The sequence below is a fragment of the Rattus norvegicus genome, chromosome 8 (assembly GCF_021556685.1).
Source record: "Rattus norvegicus strain SHRSP/BbbUtx chromosome 8, alternate assembly SHRSP_T2T, whole genome shotgun sequence".
NCBI lineage: Eukaryota > Metazoa > Chordata > Mammalia > Rodentia > Muridae > Rattus > Rattus norvegicus.
In genome coordinates, this window is record NC_141541.1 from 39,928,352 (window position 1) to 39,948,310 (window position 19,959).

Consider the following 19,959-nt stretch of genomic DNA (forward strand, 5'->3'; position numbering starts at 1 on the left):
AGTGTGGGAAGAGGGTATGGGCTAGCAGTTAGTGGATCTCCTGACCCTCTGTTGTCCCTCACAGAATTTTTGGTAGATAAATGGCTGCTTTGGATTTGAGAGGAGGTATGACCACAAACATGGAGACTTCCAAAAACCTAAATTGCCAGGCCTCTTGTCAGTAGGTTGGGGTTGAGTCTTGGAAACTTAATTGTTTTTATTTGTATGAGTGTATAATATGTGTTCGTGTGGGTGGGGAGTATGGATAGGTGTCCCTGCATGCGCCTGTGGAGGTCAGAGGTCAATGTCTGGTGTCTTCCTCTATCACTCTCCACCTTGTTTGACACAGGATCTCTCATTGAACCTTGAGCTTCCCAGTTAGCTATATACAAGCTCTACTGAGACGGTGAACCTGCGGGATCATGGTCTCTCTGATCTCTCCGAGGTGAACCTGTGGGATCATGGTCTCTCTGATCTCTCCTAGGTGAACCTGCGGTATCATGGTCTCTCTGACCTCTCCGAGCACAGAGATTATTCTCACCACCATGCCAAGCCTTTCGTGTGGGTGCTGGGGATCTGAACCTAGGTCCCCATGCTCGTGCACCAAGTGCACTTTACCCACTGAGCCAACTTCCTAGCTCAGGAGATTTTTTTTTTAAAAGCTCCCATGGAGATTCTTCAACTAACTATGCTTAGCATTTCAGTCTTAGGTCCTAAAGTAAAAGCAATTGGCCTTAGGCTAACTGGTAAACTGGGGGTGCAAAAACCCAGCCATTGCCTCTTGAGTGTTCCGGTGCCAGATTCTATACTACAAGTCCCTATCAGACCCGCCAAATAACCCTGAGTGATAACAGCTTTATCAGTATTGCAAAACGAGATGGAGAGCAAACAGCTTCCCAAGAGGAAACTCCTGAATTCTGGAAATAGTTCCATGTGACTCTGGAAGTTCTCCTGCCAAACAATGTCATAGTTCCCCACCACCACCCTGACACACACTCGAGCGCACATGCACACTCGTACATGCATTGTGTAATAGGAGCCATTATCATGCAGGGATCCAGTGTTTGTGAACCAAGCAATCACATTCTCATTGGGGAAATCATTGTCTCATTCTATTCCAACTGTGGTCTTGGGGCCAGCCATGGATGCTACGTTTAAAGACCACACTCCAGGACTGTGATGTTCACAGTGGTGTGCTAAAATTGAAAGAACCCTCAACATGAAATCAGGCAGCCCCGCTGTCGTCGTACACCTCTGCAGAAAATAGTGCTTCACTTCCGGTAGAAACCGAGGAAACAGGCTTCCTCGTGAAGGGTTCTTTCTGTACATGGGACAGACAAGACGCTCTGTGAATAGAAAGTGTTGTCTCTGCCCTCTGCATTGCAAGCTCTTGCCTGATCCTCAGTGGGGATTTTAGTGAGGTCTGCCTCTTTAGTCCGACTTCTGTGGAGAAGGTGGCTTCAGATCACCCACACCCAGAGGTCCAAGCTCTGCGGGATTCATCGTCTTGTACAATAAGTTGTCGCCTTTAGCTTCTTAGCTGGACATGGTGGTGCGCCTTTAATCAACAACTTGGGAGGCAAAGGCAAGAGGATCATCGAAAATTCAAAGCTAATCTGGTCTGCATATCAAGTTCCAGGCCATCCAAGGCTTCATAGCAAGACCCTGTTTTGAAAATATAAGAAAACAAAAAACAAAAAACAAGCCAAAGCAAGGCCACCCACTCTTAACCAGGCCCTAGAAATATAAAATAGAGGTTTTTCTCCTTTTCCTTTTTGGGGATTGTATGTTTTAGAGATAAGGTTTAACTCTGTAGCCCAAACTGGTAAGCTTGCGTTGACTCTCTGCCCTCCTGAGTGTTGGTATCACAGGTGTGTGTTTCTATGCCTGGCTTACATTATAAAATGTTAAAGATGTGGTTTGTGATCTTTAAGGGGAGAGAGGCCCTGTGTAGGGTGGAGGAAAAAGGGTTGGGGATTTAGGCAGGACTTTTCAGCCTCGGGGAGAGAAGGGTAAGACTTGCCCTGAGTATTGAGAATTGTAACCGTTGTTAAATAGAATCACATGGCTTGGTGGGAGCCAGAGGATCCTACTCTCTGAGGACCTTTGAGGAGGTGGGAAGTGAGGCCTGGAAAGACACACAATCCTACTGGTACTTACAAGAGAGTGAAGCCTGTCACGGAGAAAGGTGAGCCTAGGGACAGCTGAGAACTTGCTCCCAGGCAGCCATGGCCATTCCCCTTTGGTTGAGGAGACAATTAAATGAGCCATAGACCATGGTACTTTTTGTGAGATTCCTTGGTCATGCAAGACTGTCTGCAGCTGACCAGAACTGTGACCCTACGTTTGGGTCACTCCAACATTGGAGACCAGGGCCTTAGAGCTAGGTGCCTACACTCCTCTTTAATGCTGGGAAGAGAACAGCTATCCACTTCTGGGGTAGCTGGCAGGCAGGTTTATGCAGTGAGAAGCTGACTGGTCAGATGTCACAGAGGGGAAGAGGCTGGGACCAGGGAGAGCCTGGGGGCTCTGGGTTGTGGTTGGTGCAGCTGTTGGCCAACAGCTGAGTGAGATTAAACAGACAGACAGGAAATGAAATCTGACCTTGAAGAGGAAGTGAGAGGAAGTCTGCCCTTCTCACAGTATACCAGAAGGGCAACTCAAAGGAGCTTCATTGGGGATGTCCCCCCAATCTTCAGAGTCATTCCAGACCAGCTTGAAGTCAGGGATTGTATATGTGTGGTTTGATTCTCTGAAAAACATGAGGAAATCCTCAGTTCTAAAAAGAAAACAAATAAACAAAACCTACACAAATCCTTTCGTATGCTGCTTTTAGGGGGTTCAGGGCCCCAAGTTAATTATTGCTACCTTAGGAAGGTAAGCCTGCCCCCTCCCTCTCTTTCTTCTTTCTCTGAACAAACCTTGCAGATGTTAGTATATACACAGATTTCTGTAACTATCACCTTTAACACTCCCATTTTCTTCAGTTTTTTTTTTTTGTTTGTTTTTTGGCCTAAGAATCAGCCTATTTTAGACACTTCATACAAACAGAATCATCTGCTTCCACGGTTTAGTTTAGTTTTAGTATGATGTTTTTAAAGCCCATCCATGTTGTATCACCTGTAAGAACTTACTTCATGCCTTTTGAATAGTCCCCCATGGAGCAGTCCTCATTTTAGTCATTCATTTGAGAAAGACAAATGAACAGATACTGGAAAGACTCTACTTTGGGGCCTTTATGAGTCACGCCGCTTTGAACAGTGGTGCACAATTGTTTTTCTCCCTGTGGAGCGAGGCTCTCATGTCTTGGGTTTAAGCCACATGATAAGTTGGTTTTGCCTTTGGAAAACTGCTTGGTTGTTCCAGAGAAGCTGCACCATTTTGTGTGCCTGCCAGCAGGTTTGTGCCAGCTCTAACTTTTCACACACTAACACCAACACCTCCTCCTCTTCCTCTTCTTCCTCCTTTTTAGATACTCTTGCAGGATGAAATACTATTTTGTTGTAGATTGAATTTAATTTTCGTGGTTGCCAGTGAAGCTGAAAATATTTGGGTGAGCTTACTGACCATGTGTTCATCCTCTGGAGAAATGTTCATGTGACCCTTAACTCATTTCTGAATTGCATCATTTATCTTTTTATTATTGAGTTATAAGAATTCTTTATATGGAAGCCCCGCAGATACATGAATTGCAACATTTTCCTCATATTTTCCAGAACTTTATTGCTAGTATTCCTTGATGCATAAAAATATAATATTATTATAATTACATGTTATATAGTTATAGGTCATACATTTAGTATATAATTATAATATATTATACATCATTATATACTATGAAAATTATATAAAATAAGATAAAAATATAAAATGTATTATGCATGACATATATTATATAATATATAACACTATTATTATTATTTCTTGTTGTTGTTGTTTTGTTTTTTTCAGGTGGTGTATTGCTATGCTACCCTGGCCTCAAACTCAAAATCTTCCAGCTTCAGGCTTCTAAGCACTGGGGTTACAACTGGGGTTAGAATCTGGATTTAGAACTCTCCATTCCTCCAGCATACTGTCTGCATGCCACCATGCTTCCTACCATGCCAATAATGTACTAGACCTCTGAATTCTAAGCCAACCCCAATGAAATGTTTTCCTTTTTAAGAGTTGGCATGGTCATGGTGTCTCTCCACAGCAATAGATACAAGTTGGTACCAGGAGTGGGGTATTGGTGTGATAAGCCAGACCATGTTTTTGTTTGGAGGAATGTGGACTTTGGTACTTTAGGTTAGGAAAGCAGTAGAATGCTTAATGATCAACCCTAGTAGGAGTATGGAAGACAGTGGTGCTGCTGAAGGTGATTTGAATGGTGGTGGCCTGGCTCAAGAGGTTTCAGAAGAGAGAAATGTAGCCTAGTGATATTGTGACATTTTGGTGAAAAATGTAGCCACTTTCTGCTCTTGTCCAAGAAATCTGCCCGAGGCTAAATTGAAGAATTAAAGAGTTATAGCTTTAACACAAGACATTTCAGAACAGCCTAGTATTGACTATGGTATGTAGCTATTAGGGACCAGTCTTATGCATATCTACAATGAAAAGGAGCACGCTGGACAAGGAAAAAATACAAAATATACAGTTTGAAATGAAAAGGGGCTCCAGGAAGTATAAACAGATTAAAGAAAAGCCCGATGCTATGTAGAATAAAGGGAATGGTGACCTCAGAGCAAGACCCCCTCCAGCTAAGCTTCCAACTTGTGAAAGAGAATTAAAGAAAAGCTTAGGGCCAGGCATAGTGGTACATGTCTTTAATTCCAGTACTGGGAAGGCAGAGGCTGGAGGATTTCTAAGTTCAAGGCCAGCCTGGTCTATAGAGTGAGTTTCAGAATAGCCAATCTTTGGCAATGAAGGAAGCCATCAAAAACAGAAAGCTAATGAAAATGTAATTGAATAAGGGAACCATATTCCAGCCCCAAAGCAGTAGAACTTGGTAGCTTTGGCTGTGAGGTTTTGGCTTTAGAGTCAAGGATACAAGAAAGGGTTATGGAACCTCCCTCTATGACTAAGGTAAGCATCGGAGGCCAGGCATGTATCCCTGCATAAAGGCCTAGAGAGGTCATTGAGAAAAGCTGTGATTGCCTTGGAGACCCCAAATTCTGAAGATGCCAGAGCCATGAGATGCCTGCCAAGGAAAGCTGCTAATAGGGAGTGGAACTGGCCCAAGAGAAAGAAGAGTATTTCAGTCAACAAAGACGAAAGGAGTGGGAGATATGAAGAGAAGATCACGTTGGTATCGGACATGGAAATGCAGAATTTGGAGTTTGTCCTGCTGGTTTTGGTCTTGTTTTGGTCCAGTATTTTTTCACTATGGTCCCTTTCCTGCTTTTTGGAATAGTAATGTATGTTCTGTGTCATTGTATGTTAGAAGTACCTGATCTGGTTTTCAATCTTGATTCTACAGCAGATTGCATTTAAGAGATTGCTAGAGTCCCAAAAAGAGACTTTGAACCTTTAAGCAAGGTTCAGACTGATAGGCTATGGGGACTTTGGAAGTTGGACTGAATGCATTTCTGCGTTATGATATGGCCATAAGCCTACAGAGGCCAAGGAGTGGCTTGAATGAAAATGGCCCCCATAGGCTCATAGGGAGTGGTCCTATTAAGAGGTATGGCCTTATTGGAGTAGGTGTGTCACTTGTGGGAGAAAGTGGGTCACTGAGGGTGGGCTTTGAGGTACTGGATGTTCAAGCTAAGCCCAGTGTTTCAGTATTTCTTCCTGCTGCCTGTGGATCCAGATGTTGAACTCTCAGCTATCTCTTGAGCACTCTGCCTGAATGCCACCATGCTTCCCACCATGAGGATAATGGACTAAACCTCTGAACTGTAAGCCAGCCCCAGTGAAATGTTTTTCTTTCTAAGTGTTGTAACAGTCATGGCGTCTCTTCACAGCAATGGAAACCCTAGGACACATGAGAGTCTTTCAGGCTGACCTTCCACTGCCCTCTTGCTTTTTATACTTTGATGAAGCAAGGGAGCATTTTTGAGGAATTTGACATTTTGACAAGACACAAAGACACTGAGGCTCCTCACTTGAGCCTCAGAGGTGACCCTAACCCTGGTCAAAATTTTAATTGTATATTTATGAGAAGCCTGAATCAAAGGACCCAACTATGTTGTGCCTAACTTCCTGACCATGGTAGGTTGGGACATGGTAAGCACATATTGCTTTGAGCCACATGTACAACAGTAGGTAGCCAGTTCCTTTATTAGTCTACATGATTTGAGCATGTCCCTGAACAATTTGTGTTCTGAAAGCTTGGTCCCCAACATGGTGCTGTTTAGATGTTGTAGGGTATTTAAGAGGTAGGGTCTGATGGTGGGGGGTGTTGTTAGATATTTAAGAGGGTGTTGGCTAGTTTTTAGATCAACTTGACACAATCTAGAAGCATTTTAGAAGAGAAAAATCTCAACTGAGAAAATGCCCCCACCACATATGGTACATTTTATTGACAAGGGAGGTCCCAGTGCATTGTGGGTGGTACCATTTCTGAGCTGGTGATCCTAGGGTACCTAAGAAAGTGGACTGAGCAAGTCATGTTGGACAAGCCACTAAGCAGCACTCCTCCGTGATCTTTGCATCCACTCCTGACTCTTGCTTCCTACCCTGACTTCCCTGGGTGATGACCTGTGATGTGTACATGTAAGTGAAAGGAACCCTTTCCTTCCCAAGTTGTTTTTGGCCATGTTGCTATCACAGCAGTAGAAATTCTAACTGAGACAAAGGGATTAAGTTTCTTCATTTCCTTCTCTCTCTATCTGCCTATCTGTCTCTGTCTCTATCTTTGTCTCTCTCCCTCCAGAGACTGAATTGTTATAAAATAAATTGGTACTTCCTCTGAATCTCTTTTGCCTCCTGTATTATCTCTGTTTTTCCTATCCTGACTACTCTACCCATAAGGGTGGGACTGATAGAGAGGTCATGGCTGGTAGATCCTGAGAGTGGGGAGCAAGGAGGGAAATGGCTAGGGGGATAGGGTTCAGTGAGGCAGCTCATTTAATTGGGGGGAACAAAGGTTATTTAAACCTCTAGTGGGTGAGTAGGGGCCATAGGGGTGAATGAGCAGCACTGGCTGGGTACAGTGTGCTGCTGATGCCTCTTTTGCAGGAGGAAGGGTACCAGGTGCTGCTGGACATGACCTTTGAAGGGGAAAAGAGGTTAACCTGGTTGCTGGCTATATGACCTCCTCTGGTGATACGAAGGTGTGGGACACAGGGCTGCATGTGCCAGGGCATGAAGGAATCTCAGGATGACGCCTCTGGGGTTTGGACACCAGTCAGTCCCACTCTTGCCCCAGGCTTGCTCCCGAATTCTGCTCACATGACTCCCTGACCCCACATAGCTCCCATGACTTTCTTCTTCCTCACTCTCCACTCTCACTCTTATGGCCCTCCCTTTCCCATGTACTCTTAGTATGTCAGAGTGGACCAGATACCACTACCAGGCTCTTACCATGAGGAAAATGGACTTCTTTCTTTTTCTCAGCTTCTGATGTTTTGCTCTAGGACAGAAAACAAACTTAAGACAGTCTTTCCCAATACCATATCACTTTATCAAAAGGGATGCCCGTTATGGAAAATGGAGTGTTGCTAGATATTGTGGCTGTAATGGCTGTAATCTGCAGGAGTATACATCCTTGGGAAACAAGGAAATCAGTAGAAACTTAACTATTTATTAAAAGATTTGTTTATCTTATATATTTTATCTATGTTTTGTTTGCAGGCACAGCTACATCTCAGAAGAGAGATAGGGTCTCACACACACAATTGTGAGCTGCAATTTGAGTGCTGGGTATTGAACTTGGGATCTCTAGAAGAGCTGCCAGTGTTTTTAACCACTGAGCTATCTCTTCAGCCCCTGTGTTCTTAACTGTTATGGACTATTGACCTTAAGGAATTTTAATCATTTTTGTTCTGTCCAGAACATGTCTGTAGAGGGATGGTGAAGGCCCTATGAGAAGAGCTTGCAGTGACCATGTTTAACCAGTGGGTCCTCAATTTCATGTGTTGATTTTTGGGATAGGGAGTTTATGACACCATTGTGAGTCCATAAGCAAGACAGTTTTACCCTACAGACCTCCAATCCAGACTCATGTAAGAAAGAAAGAAAGAAAGAAAGGAAGGAAGGAAGGAAGGAAGGAAGGAAGGAAGGACGGACCAAAAGTGTATATCCTGCATAAGGGGCATGTGTGTGAGAAAGTCCTGTTCTAGATGAGCTACTGAACCATCCAGAGAAATGTGACTACCTAGGCAGCCCTAGCATAGGAAGACTGGAACTGCCAATCTGGTATGGCTTATGATAACAGGCAAGAGAAATCATTAGAGCTGGTGAGATGTCTCAGTGGTTAAAGGCACTGGCTATACCAACCTGATGACCTGAGTTTGAATCCCCAGAATCCACATCAAGGTGGAAAGAGAACCAGCTCCCTCAAAATACTGTGTTCTGACATCCACATATGCATTACGGTACACCAACCTACCCAAACATCATGCACACAAACAAAATAATTAAAAATCTTATAGTAGAGAAATCATATTCTATATTTCCCTGTATCTTTCTGCATAGTAGAAACCATTTCATAGTCTTTGACATGTGAGTTAGTAATCACTCAGTCAGTGTTTGCCGATTAAGCAGATATAATCATCCCTAAATTAAAATTGGTGCTATGAAGCATAGCAGGTGACATCAAAGGTGACAATCTCCTACATTTTAAGGTGGTTTGGCAGAAAGAGTGGATGCAATGTTGTCCTATGGAGAAAGTTTGTGTTGAGAACATAGTCCAGGCAAGAAACTCCAGGTATGACATGCTCCAACTTGCCATCAAACCAGTAGAGAGACTGAGATTCACCTTGCCTGGATCCAGAGGCAAACATCAGAATGGTTCTGAAGTGACAACTTGCTGTCTTCCCTGGGTGGTCAATGGTCAAAGGAAGCATTGTTGGGTTAGAGACCCCAGTTATCACGTGAGTCTGCTCCTAGGTAAACTTCCCTTATTTCCTTCAAAAAAACCCTATCCAGTCTAGGCCATAAACCAAATAGTCTCATTGCATGGATGAAATGACAAACCAAACAATTTAAACAAACACATGAAAACCTCAAGACCCATGGCTGATGGTATAACACGAGTGATAGGTGGTGTGCAAGGCCCTGGATTTGATCTCCAACACCAGGAAAAAATAAAAAGTAAAGGACATTCTACAAAGTAACAGCAACAAGAACAAGTTTCAAAAATCTGAGTAGAGTCACCCTCAGTCACAGTTGGTTGCAAGATAGAGTAGAACATGGTTTCCTTTCCGTTCCACTCCCAAGCTTCTGCCTCTTGACAGAGACAATTTGTAATCACAGCACCCAGGACAGTCTATAGCTGTGGATGGCACAGCAGCCAGGAACTTCCCACATTCTGGAGGTGAAGCCCAGCTGAGAACAAACATGGGAGTGCCTGGGATACTGGCCCATCTCCCCGCCTTCCCCCGAGGGTCTAAGAGTTGGGAGTTCATCAACAGCGTGAGGCATCTTGTTCCGATTTTCTCAACTGGGCGGTCCTGGCAGAACTCGGTTTCCTGTAAAGGAATAAGTTTTTAATCTCTGAGCTCAAATTCACTTTAGATGGGAAGTAAGAAGACTGAATCCCTCCAAAGTAGATTACTTCTGCTTATGTACCTCTAATGTGTCCAGCAACGGAAAACTAGGGGTTCTGTCCCTGTAGCCTTGAGCAGCCTTGAGCAGAGATCCAAGGGGCAGCAAGAGCCCAGGCAGAGCCAGACTCCTTCCCTGAGGTCCCATCAGCACAGCCTTGGGCTCTCGATGAAGACATTGGAGCTTTTAATGTGATATGACCTCAATCTTAAAAATAAGCTTCGCTCACTCCCTGCTCCCCATATTGAGTCTTGTATCAGCTCACGTCTTCCTGTGCTGTGTTTTGACTGTGTCCTCCCAAGTTCATGTATCCAGAACAACAATTCCCAAATTCATATGTTAGTGTATGTGGAGTCAGAGCCTTTGGGAAGTAATTAGATTAGGCCATAGAGATACACAACGGCATTAAAGATTCACAAACCAAACCAAACAAATGAGAGAGAGAGAGAGAGAGAGAGAGAGAGAGAGAGAGAGAGAGAGAGAGAGAGAACCCTGACTAGGAACAGCTGAAGCTCACCCTATGTTTTTTTTTTTTTTCATTTCCCAGATTCCAAAAGCATCTCTCCCTCCCTTTCTCTCTCCCTCTCCCTCTCTCTCTTTCACAAACATGCATGCACGCAGGCACACAATGTGTTGTGATTGGTTTTATTTCTTCGTGTATGTCTGTGTAACATATGCTGGCATGGTGTTCACTGAAGCCAAAGAGAGTATGGGTTCCCCTGAGACAGCAGTCGTGAGCCAGTGTTCGACTATCTCTCCAGCTGCCCTAGCTAATGTTTGTTTTCTTGAACAAATTTGTAAATATAAGTTACTCAGTTTCAGACATTGTGTTATAGCATCAGGAAGCTGGTTAGGCATTCCTCTGCCTCTGGATTGGGAGTCATTCCTAGGTGCACCTTTATCATTCCGAGCTCTCCGTTCCTAACACTACCATCTGGGCTGAGGTCGCTTGCTTCTGTGCGGGTCTCATGTCCCTAGACTGACTGATGAACGAGACATCCTTATTTTAAAAAAGAGAAGGAATAGTGGAGTTTGGCAGAGGAGAAACAGATTCCACCACGGTTGTCAATGTGGTGCCAGGCATCCAGAGCTGGGTCTCAGTTCGTATTGAAGAGCTCAGGCCTCTCTTTTCTTTCCTATATCTGGAAGCATTGCTTTAGGTAAGGGCACTCCTGGCAAGGCCCAGTAGGAGCCACCAACTGAAATGGCCAGTAACTGAAAAATGAGACTGTCTCAGGCCAGGCAGATAACCCTCAGCACCCACCAACACCTTGAAACAGTCTCGTCTTTTTTGTTGTTTCAAAAACAATTCTTTCTTTTCTCAATCCTGGAGAATTGAACCCAGGGTCTGTGCACATTAAACAAGCCCTCTGCCTTCAAGCTATAGCCTGACTCAGAGGGTTTCTGGTTGTTGTGGCAACACATCAAGCATGACCTGACACTGACTTGGCGTTTCATTTGGGGGTGCCTCTCCTCAGGGCTGCAAATACCGGGTCCTCCAGGCACTCCTTGTGCAACCTGGTTTTTCTTTGCTGGCACTCTCCTGCCTTAGCTGCCCCCAGTTTCTTCCTCTTAAAATGTGACACCAGATGTTAAGCAACTTTCCAGAGTGGTTTGAGTCACGGCTCACAGAACCTACCTTCCTAGACATACAGCAACCTGAGGGTTCAGCAGCCGGAGGAAACCAGTAACCTCCTGTGCTTGTAATTTAATGAAAATCCAGGCCTTTCTCTCAGAAACTCCCTTTTTTGTGTGTGTGTGTGTGTGTGTGTGTGTGTGTGTGTGTGTGTGTGTGTGTGTGTATCTATAAATCTGTTAATACAGCAAGGTCAAATGGAGTATCTAAAAGATTTTTCTCCAAGCAAATGTATCAACCAAGGCCATTGTGCGTGTGGTTTCCCATAGCTGACTGCTCTCAGCAGCTCCCTCCCCAGACTTTAAGACTCTTCTTCCTATTGCTGGTGCCCAGTCTCAGTCTATCCCCCGCTTTCTCCTGAGAGTCCTCTTTGAGTACCAAGGAGTATCCACCCATCTCCCTCCAAATGCTTGGCACATGTGCAGTACCTTCTGCGTCATCATACCCCTTGAAGGGGAGGTCCGTGTCTGTTCTATTTTCTACTTTCAGGGTCCCATCCACCTGAGGTTAGGTCTAATAGTCTATGCACAGAGTTTGGAAGCTGTAGGTAGAATAGTAATTCTTATTCCTTCAGTGAGCAGTCTTTCTGTACCAAACAGAAGCTACTCATCTGTTTGTGTTGGTTCTCCCAACCCTGATGCTCATGTCCTTGCTCAATATTCAGTCATCATAACTTACATATTACATTGATGTAAAATGTATATTAAATATATATTATATTTTCCCAAGGCCATCCCTCATCTCCAAAGTCATCAGTGGATGGATGAGAGTTTGGGTGACATCTTTAAATTTTTTAGTACATTTATTTATGTTTGTATTTATTTTGTGCGGGTGTGTCCACATGTGCCACAGCATGTATATGGAAGTCAGACGACAACACACATGATTCCTTCTTCTATCACGTGGGTTCTATCTAGAGATTGAACTCAGATTGTTGGTCCCGCAGCAGTTTTCTTTGTCTGGTGAGCATCTCTCCAGCCCCATTCATCATAAATGTCTTAGAGTTTTACTGCTGTGAACAGACACCATGACCAATGCAACTTTTATAAGGACATTTGATTGGGGATGGCTTATAGGTTCAGAGGTTCAGTCCATTATCATCAAGGTGGGAGCATGGGAGCATCCAGGTAGGCATGGTACAGGCAGAGCTGAGAGTTCTACATCTTCATCTGAAGGCTGCTAGCAGAATACTGATTTCCAGGCAGCTAGGGTGAAAGTCTTAAGCCCACGTCCACAGTGACACATCTATTCCTACAAGGCCAAACCTCCTAATAGTGCCACTCCCTTGACCAAGCATATACAAACCATCACAATAAAGAAATATTAGTGGGGAAGCTGGACCCACAGTGGTTAGCTGTGTGTCCATTAGGCCTGGTTCTGCCAAGAAGCCTAGACTTCACTTGCTGCTTGCCTGGGGGAGGGGGTGGGGGTGGGGTGGGCGTGGGGGTGGGGTGGAGACTTCCTCTTTCAAGTATTTTCTGCCCACTACACAGGCACTGTGACACTTGTGTCCCATGGAACACCTATATTTACACACATGCATGTGCAGACACATGCATTAAGCACACACACACACACACACACACACACACAAGTAGGTGTAATAAACAATTGTAAAGATGTCATCCAACCCTCAATGACTTTGAAAGTGAGGGCTGGCCTTGCAAAAATGGGGACTTCCACTGCACTGAGAATAAATGTGTCCTGGGATCAACAGTCAAACTTCGTTCTATGGCAATACCAAAATCAAGGACCAAGCATCCTGGATTCACCTGCCATGGGACTAAAACAGTTTAAACTGCCCGACCAGGAGGGACAGCAGAAGCCAGCTGTTGCTTTGCCCCTCACAGAATGAAGAGTGTGGCTGCGTCCTCCTATTTCTGTCCCTTTCAGAGCTGACGATTATTGGCTGTGTCTTGAGCTGGATACTGTATGGTGCCCATCTCATTCATCCTCACATTTTTAGCAGAGACAGTGCAAGGCCACCTTGCCAGTAAGGAAACTAAAGCTTATGTGGCTTTGTCAGTGGGAAAGCCTGGACTAGATCCTGGACTAGGATATTTGCCCACTCCCATGATCCTTTTGCTTACCCACTGTCAGCCCTCGAGGATGCTGGGATTGGAATTTCTGCTTGACCCCGGATGGAATATGCAAAAGAGGTCAGCAAAAGAGCCACCAGGCATGAGACTGCCTGGAGGAGCTGGCAGTTTTCTTCCTGTGCCACGTGAAAATTTTCCAAATATGGGGAGCCATCTGTTGATGATGTGAGAATTGGGCAACTTCCACTCTCATCATTAGCTTGGCAGCGATGGAAAGTGAGTCCAGAAAGAGCCCTTGTGTATCGTAGAGGAAATTCAAGCCGTATGTTTCTCATTCATATACTCTTAAGTCATCAAAATGTTGGTTTTAAAGAAGCTTTTGATGTTCAACTTGCTTTCTGCTCTTTTATGGGTGTGGGAGGGGGAAGTCACGATTCTTTGGCTGTAAATTACCCAATTTTGGAAAACCAGGGTTGGTTCTAGTACCTCAGATCCCAGAAGTCTAGAGGGAATTCCAGGTGAGGGTCTGCCCTAGGACATTTGTTCTCTTTCAGCAGAATGTGCACTGAGCACCTCATAGTGCTGAACACAGTAACGGGTACCATGGACCCACAGTTACTGCTGAAGCTGAACCCTAAGCTGCAACAAAACTTCTCAGGGAGTTAATAGGCTCAGAGCCACCTAAGCAACGGGTGTGATCATGTAGTTAAAAATCAGAATATGGGCTCTTTACTCCCCTGCTTTCTTAACATCCCCTGACTAGATGAGGAGGAGGAAGAAGAGGAAGAGGAGGAGGGGGAAGAGGAGGCATAAAAGGAGATGTTGTCTAGGCAGGAAGAAAGGGAAGAAATTTACACCAAGGAAAGGATGGGATGCCTGAGGAAGTTCAAAGAAGGGAAGAAGTCCTGGCACATGGCGTGTTTCATTTTCTATTGCTATAATAGGATACCTGATGCTGGGCACTTTATAAAAGAAAAGAGATTTATTTAGTTCAAGGTTTTGGGGGCTATGGTGGTTTGAATGAGAGTGGTCACCAAAAGCTCATATATTTGAATGTTCAACTCTCAGTTGGTGAAACTGTTTTAGAAGGATTAGGAGGTGTGGCCTTGAAGGAGGTGTGGCCTTGTTGGAAGAGGTATGTCACTGGGGTGGGTTTTGAGTTTCAAAAGCCCAGGCCATTTCCTGTTAGCACTTTCCTCTCTCCTTGCCTTGTAGTTGTTGTCTCACCATGAAGGTTCTCAGTTACTACCCCAGCACTGGGCCCGATTGCCATGCTTCCCTTCATCAAGGTCATGGATTAACCCTCTGAAACTCTAAGCAAGCTTCTAATACACTTTCTATAAGTTACACTGGCCATGATCTCTCTTTACAGCAATAGAAAAGATGGAAGCTAAGTCCAAGGTTAGCCCTGTGTTCTTGGCTTCTAGTGAGCATCTTTGGCTGGATTACATAACAGGTGACGTCATGGTGAGAATAATGATCTCTCTCTCTCTCTCTCTCTCTCTCTCTCTCTCTCACACACACACACACACACACACACACACCTCCTTGTATGTCTAAGGATGTCACAGGACATTCTTCAACCTTAGCCTCTAAAATGCTGGACTGCATGTGTTCACCAACACTTCAACTATGGCCTTTTCTCTGTCTACATCACCACCCTAATACGTGAATTTCCAGCACATAAACTTTTAGAGGACAGACTCAAGCCACATCTGAATCATGGCAGGAATGCATAGTATGGTGGAGGATAAAAAAGAAGCCAAAGGTGAGGCTGGAGAGGTTGGTGAGGCCAGGCTGCCAGGGCCTTGGCCCCATGGTAGAGGGGTGGCATTAACTCAAGAGGAGAAGGGGACATGGTTTAGCAACTCTCCAGGTGAATCTGCTATACATCCGGAGCTAAGAACCACTCACTAAGGTGGTGATAGGCAAAGGAAGGGAATAACCATAGGTCTTAGTTTATTGCAGTGGTTCTCAACCTATGGGTCACCACCCCTTTGGGGGTTGCATATCAGACATTTGCACATCAGATATTTACATTCTAGATCCCAAAAGTTATGAGATAGCAATGAATTGATTCTATGCTCTGGCTCACCACAACATGAGGAACTGTATTAAAGGGTTGTGGCATTAGAGAGGTTGAGAACCACTGGTTTATAGGTTTTTGGTGCCCTTGGTTGCAGAGTGGATCAGGGGAGGTGGGGTGCAGGAGTGAGGGATGTCAATGGAGAAGCTTAGGGGAGATATCCAGCAACAGGCTGTCAGGAGGGATGGGCCTGTAGGTGTTTCTATTGTTCTTGCATCTGATATGTGAGCTCAGCCAGGCCCCAAAGATTTTCCAGGATATCAAAGTCCTGGTGGCTTTTTCTCTTATTGCTCAAACAGCTTAATTAGTATGTTTGCAACATAAGTTGACTAGTGTCACCACACTGATAGAAATGAAAGCCAGAGTTGTCAAGAGGACTAAGTGCCTGGATCTCCTGGGAAATGTTGAGATACTTTCCTGGAGTGAGTCTGGACTCAAAGGATGGGCAGAAGCTCTTGGATGAAGGGAGGTGGGCATCTAAAACACACATGTGGAGATTCTGTTGAGTCTAGGTAATGATGGAAATTTCAGAGTGGTAGATATGACAGTGTGGTGGGGATATGGTTGGGGGGAGTCAGGAACAGGAGACTATCTGAGGAGAGCTGGAAAAGCCAAACCAAGGACCCCGGATCTTAAGGGTACCACACCTTAAGCCCATGACTCCCTTCTCACAGCATCTGGACATTGCCTTCTCTTACCAAGGTTCTTGGAAGTTTTCTCTACTCTCTTGTTCTTACAGACCGCCATATCTAAATTGTTGTGGACATAGGAAAGGCTTTGCTAATGCTTAAAACATTTATTTATTTATTTATTTATTTATTTATTTATTTATTTATTTATTGCTTTTGAGATAGGGTCTCTCTCATGTAGTCATGACTAGTTTTGGCTTGTTATGTAGTCAATGATAATTTTTTCTATTTTTTTGTTATGTATTTGTTTATTTTTTGAGACCAGTCTGGTCTTAAATTCACTTTGTAGCCCAGGATGACCTCGAATTTCTGATTGTTCTTCCTTTGCCTCCCAGTATTGGTTTATGTGGTTTATTGCTGGGTACTGAACCCAGAGCTTTGAGCATCCTGCACATAAGCATTCTTGCCACTTAGCTATGATCCCCAGCCTTGCTTGAAGCATTTTTAAAGGAGACCCAGCTGAGAGATCAGATCAGAAGGTTCAGAAAGCATTATTCTAGTTCCTTTCCTTTTTAGCTCCAACCTATTTTTGTGGATTCTTTTGCAGATAGAAGTATTCATCATTTTCTGCAATACAAGATCCCCATATTCTTATGCATTCATCAATGAAACACATGCAGTGGGCTCCCAGGATGTGAAGTCTGCAGCCAAGAAGAACTAAATGACACATTCTTTGACCACAGCTTGCTCATATTTGAATTTGAAGGACAGAAGAAAGGCAGTGATGGATATGTGGACACGTGTATTATTCAGCACAGGAGACGCAGGGGCAGATGGATCCCAAGTTCAGGGACAGCCTTCTCTTTGGTCTGGGAAATGCATTGCCTCTCAGAGAGTACTTATTCTATGACCTTGCACTTGTTGGTTTCCCATGTTTGTCTCTCTGATAATAGATTGAACTCCTTAAACAATATCCCAAGAGAAAGGGTCCTTTTCCTCTATGAATCCCTGAGCCGTGTCTCATGATGCAGCTCATAACGTGTTCAGTTAACACAGTGAGAATGATATGTGGATGGTAAGATAGTGAGTTTCCCTTAGACGTTCAAAACACATAGGGACTCCTATGGGCCAGAAGGGCCAGAAAGTTTGTCAAGGGCAGTGAAACACTTACTAGGTGCTTGGTTTCTTGGGGGTGGGAAATAAGAACCAAAATAATGAGATTGGAAAGTGGTAAGTTGGGGAGGAGAAAGGACTCTCATAATCAACCCTGGTTAATAGTTTGCAGGTGGCAGCCCACAACCCCTGCTCTCCAACATGAAGCACAATGGATTCTCTTGGGCAAATAGACCATGAAATTTTAAAGTTTGAGACCAGGTGCTGGGCATGGGGACCCTGGTTCATCCTGGGTGTTCTCTTGGGCCCTGGAGAACCAGATGATTCTCTGTTTTTTTTCTGGAGGCTCCCAGGGCCCCTCTCTCCACTGGAGCCTGTGCCCCGTTCTGAGTCAGTCCTTTCCCTCTCAAATTAAAACAGCTAATTTTAGACACTTCCTGATTACTCCTAGCTGGGTCTCATTAGCAGATTGAAAACGGGTTGGAGCCTCAGCTGGAGAAGAAACAACTTTCATTGGTCCTGGTCTGTTTTCCATCTCCACATTGCTGTTGATGTTGGCTGCCTTGGAACAAAGCAAAATGAACTCCTTCCAAAGAGAGTGGACCACAGGCTTCTGGCTGAGAGCCTGGAGCCGTGGTAAGGGGTGAAGGAACACATGTCCGAGCGAACATGACCACTGCTGGTGGCAGGCACATGTTTTCTTCATACTACATCTTGACAGTGCATAGGCATTCACTTTTCATTGTACATATTCATTCAACTTTTCAACTTGGCATATGCTAAGCTCTGAATTGCCCCTGTACTCCACCGCTTACCATATCTCAAGTTTTAAGTACACAGACGTGTTCAATGAATACTTTGCTAAGCAAGATCTCACAGTTAGGTGAGTGCAATAGGCTAGCCCATGCCCAGCAACTCACGTAATTCACGTTGAGATTCAAAAGGATGGAACAACAGCATAGTGTAACAACAACGGACACTCATTGCATCCTATGTCCCAGCTTCATCTAAGGATCTTGCATCTGCTAACTCACTCAAGAACCCAATGAACACAGCAGACCACCCAACTCAGTAGGGAGTGAGAAGCAGGGAACAGATAGATCAAGATGGGGGAGTCTTCTAGGCAGGTGGAATGTATGTGTATTGTCAGCTTGACACAACCAAGAGTCTCCTGGGAAGAGAGAGCCTCAACTGAGGAGCTGCTCAGACCAGACTGGCCTGTGGACAAGTCTGTGTGGAACTGTCTTGATTGAGGTGGGAAGGCTCAGTCTGCGTTGGGTGGTACCATCTCTGGAGAGGGGTGTCCTGGGCTATGTAAGAAAGCTGGCTGAGCAGAAGCTTAAAGGCAAGCAAGCCAGAAAGCAACGTTCCTCCACGATCTCTGGAGTTCCTCCCTGGAGTTTCTGCGCTGGCTTGCCTCAACAATGGATTTGGATCTGGCAGTGAAAGCCAAGTAAGCCTTTTCCTCTCCAAGGTGCTTTTGCTAAGCGTTTGTCACAGCAACAGAACACAGACAAGAGCAATGTGCAAAGATGTGACTGTCAAGCAGGGAGTGGAGAAATGAACACCGAGTTATGTAATTTGTAGTTGGTTAGGCCTCATGATTAGAAGGTACATTTCCACCATCCCTGAGGCATTTCAATTACGTTGAGAATGACCTCCAGCTATCTTGCCCTAGTGGAACTGTGTCTTATTCAACGGAACCACAGTGAGGGACCTGTTAAGACCTCTCCTCTAACTTCCTCTAACTGCCTACTCCCTCCCTTCCCACCTCCCCTGTTTCCACAAATGGATCTCAGCAATGTCGGCTTCATTTTTTTAGGCTACTCTAGATCCTCCTTTGGCATTGCTCTTCTCCCTCTGCTAACAGCTCGTTTCCTGGTGGAGTAGAACATTTACGTTTTCCTTGCTTCTTTTGCACTCCCAGTTATCATGTGACTGTTCGCAAGCAGGATGTATAGTGAAGGATGTCTCTAACAAATGCAAGAAGAATCACCACCATCCTCAACATCATTCATCATCACAATCACCACATTCTCCTCAGCATCGAGAGCAGCAGCAGCCCCACCATCATCATCCCCGGGAGCAGCACCAGTCTGTACGTGACTGGATACCATACTGAGCTCAGCACTCCCTTGTCCCCTTCTGTCTGACAATCCGGTGCTGGAATTGAGATTAATGAAATATATTAATGTAAGACCTGAATGATAGAATAGGGCATATAGAAGAGACAATGCTAGCCTAATTTGGGTTATGATGGGCTTGAATAAGACACATTCAAATCTCCGAAAGGACATTAAGGTCCTACCTAGTGACTTTATCAAACTCTAGTCAGACGGCACAAGAACCACAGCACTCCTGGTTTTCATTACCACTTTTCAGTGACCTGAGGCTACTTCTTGGCCTCAATATCAAGGCAACATGGCCCTTTCTCTTTTATATAGCTTTCTTCTTTTCTGTGCATCCTTTCTCCTAAATCAGGAGCGTAGGAGTTGGCTAGCATGCATCCAGCCAGAGGGGAAAGGACAGTGCCTCTCAAGGAAGCCTCCTGATGCACTGTATTTTGCTGTAGAATGATCCTCTCCAGAACACTTGAGGCCTAGAGCCCTTCTTTTTTAATGGGAACAAGAGACTAGTAAATACCAATGCCAGACTCCCTTGGAAGCTCCTGGCTCAGCTCTTGCCTCTGGGCTCCCAGCCATAGGAGTGTCTCCCAAACTGCTCCCTTTCCTTGCAGCCTCCACAGGATGACCTCTGGTTGTGCTGAGCACCCTAGGCCCTGGCCTG

General features: G+C 44.7%; 1 long non-coding RNA gene across 2 annotated transcripts in view; it reads left to right on the forward strand.

Moving 5' to 3' along the window:
* LOC148004024 (uncharacterized) overlaps positions 1–17,070 on the forward strand; it is a 30,971-nt gene extending 13,901 nt beyond the window's left edge. The window contains exons 2-3 of one of the 2 annotated variants that reach the window (XR_015627597.1): positions 3,931–5,858; positions 16,667–17,070. This is a non-coding gene — a long non-coding RNA (uncharacterized LOC148004024). Of the gene's footprint in view, positions 1–3,930; positions 6,876–16,666 lie in introns of those variants that run through there. The other variant, XR_015627596.1, reaches the window with a different exon arrangement.
* Positions 17,071–19,959: the final 2,889 nt, after the last annotated feature.